The sequence below is a fragment of the Hipposideros armiger genome, unplaced genomic scaffold (assembly GCF_001890085.2).
Source record: "Hipposideros armiger isolate ML-2016 unplaced genomic scaffold, ASM189008v1 scaffold_555, whole genome shotgun sequence".
Lineage (NCBI taxonomy): Eukaryota > Metazoa > Chordata > Mammalia > Chiroptera > Hipposideridae > Hipposideros > Hipposideros armiger.
In genome coordinates, this window is record NW_017731905.1 from 1,204,302 (window position 1) to 1,206,794 (window position 2,493).

Genomic DNA, 2,493 nt, shown 5'->3' on the forward strand with positions numbered 1-2,493 from the left:
ATTTTAAAGGTAATGTTTTTAAATGATGTAATTTTATTATTTAAAATTCGCAGGCAATTTTGGCTCTGCACAAGATTTCAAAATCTCTGAATTCTACTTTCTGTCTTCAAATTGGAATATTTTTCATCTTATCCTAAATGTTCTCTAGTAGCTTTTTTAGTGGATAACTTTTCTTTGTAATTATGGCCATTTAGACTGCCAGCTTATCATTCAAGTTATAACAAACCATTTCCTAAGAATTTTGCTTTAATATGATTTATACACCTAAGTACATTGGACTGAGTATAAAAATATGAATTCCCTTATTCTTTAAATAGGCAGACACATACTTATATAAGGGAACACTACCTTACTTTATATAAACAGTGCACTATTTGTTCAAAAACAGTTTTTTTTAATAGGTTACTACTGGAGTAGTTTATGTCTTGGTTAGGAAGCTCATTTTCACATCGCAGTTTCTTTTTGTACCTAATTAAAGATCATTAAAGGTTCAACCAGGATCTGCTAGCTTCATTAATTCTGAGTTTCAAATGTTGAGTCAATGAGAATCATTAAAAATTACCATCCTAAAGCACAGTGTTGTGTGCGTATTCAATATTATATGATGTGTCATACACAGCTTCCCTCTCTCCTTTGTATATAGAATCCAGTTTCATATACGTATCTACTGTTTTTCTACTACTATTGAGAACATTTGATTAGAAGGTTGACTGAATGTAGGATCATATATTTTTTTTTTGGTATGTCTATGACTAGTTATTGAGAGAGAATTTGACATATTAGGGGCACAGGATTTGGATTCAGAGCGAAAAAAGAGTTCAAACTCCCCCTGTGTTAGTTACTAAACATGTGAACCTGGGCAAGTTTACTGACTCGTAAGCCTGTTTCTCATGTGTAAAATGTGGGCAATACCAGCGTAAGTTTGTGCTGTCTGACGTCCTTACCGAGGACTATGGAAGCCTTATGTGGCCTGGCTCCTGGCTCATCGCTCACCGTTCTCATCGCCTCAGCTTGGCTTGGCCAAGGTGGTCATCTCCACACTTTCTAAGAAGGCCAGTCTCACTCCTTCCTCTTAGCTTTTTCACTTGCCTTTCTTCCCATTAGGAAGATTTTGCCCAGAAGTCTTTAATTGCTTTTTCCTCTGCTTCATTCAGATCTCTGCTTACCCCCTCAGAGTAGCCTTCACTGGACTCTATCTAAATAGCATCTCTGACTCCCTTACCATGTTCGATGTCTTTATAATAAGATCTATCAATATCTAATACTATGCAATCACTCACATATTATTTATCTATCAGTAGAATGTAAGGTCAATGGGGGCAGGGACACAGCCCGTCTTATGACTACAGTAGTGCCTGGGACACGGCTGTTGGACAATAGTTGAATAAGTCAATGGGTGAATGTGTAACACCTGTAAACCCCTTTGCCCAGGGCCTTGGTCAGTGAGCACTGACTGTGTTAATGGTGGTCATAATAACATATTTTTAATTAACTCACGGTGTCTAAAATGCTTGAGCTAGATTTTCTTGATCACACTGCAAATCTATAATGCAAGCAAAGATGAGCCCATCAAAGATTGCTGACTCTTATCTGCTTTTCAGCCCCTTACGAAGAATACAAGGGAACAATTCATCTAAAGTATTAAGATATTTAGATATCACTGTCCTTTCTTGCAGCTTCTCAGGAATATGCCTATTATGGAAATTAAGCTGTACCTACACTTTCAAGCATTATTTGCATCAGTTAAATTTTTCAAAAGTAGTTGACAACAGAAATGTTTTTAGAGCTACTGCAAGCCCTGTAAATTTGGAATTTGAATTTAATATAAAGTTTGTCCGGGTGGTAAATATACACAAAGCACAAAAAGATCAAGGGTGCTAACATGAAATATACCTTGATTTTAAGATTTCAGGACCAAGGTTAGGAAATTTTCTTATACGCTCTTATCCAAATATTGAATTATTAATTCATTTGAAAGGTGATTTAAAGAAGGGATACAAAAGCTCTTTAAAAAGTAAAGCATGGAGGAAAAAAGTAAGATAAGTCACTTTGGGTTAAATCAGAACAAAGAGTTGATTCTTGTTAATAATCAGTGGGAAGCATTTAAAATATAAGTTTACGACAAAAAGTGTAGAATTTACTATACACTGAGGTCACTTAACAAAAAATTTGCATTAATGTCAAATCTCCCATGAGAAGCACAAAATTATATAATGAGTCACCTGAGAGGAGGGTTTTGTGAACACTGCTCTGCTCCTCACCCTTGTTGGACTTTTTTGTACCGTGTCTGACCTATTATATGAAAAAGAACCTTTCCTGGTCAAAGGGGTAGAAACACAAACAACCTAAAAATAATGCTTCCTTTGTTATATTCTTCTTGGGGTCCTTAGTAAAATTAAAATTCCTGGATGTCCTATCTCCAAACTTTTGAATCCCTGATGTTGGCATTCTGTATTCAAGCTCCACAGTTAACATTTTTACATATTCTAAAAG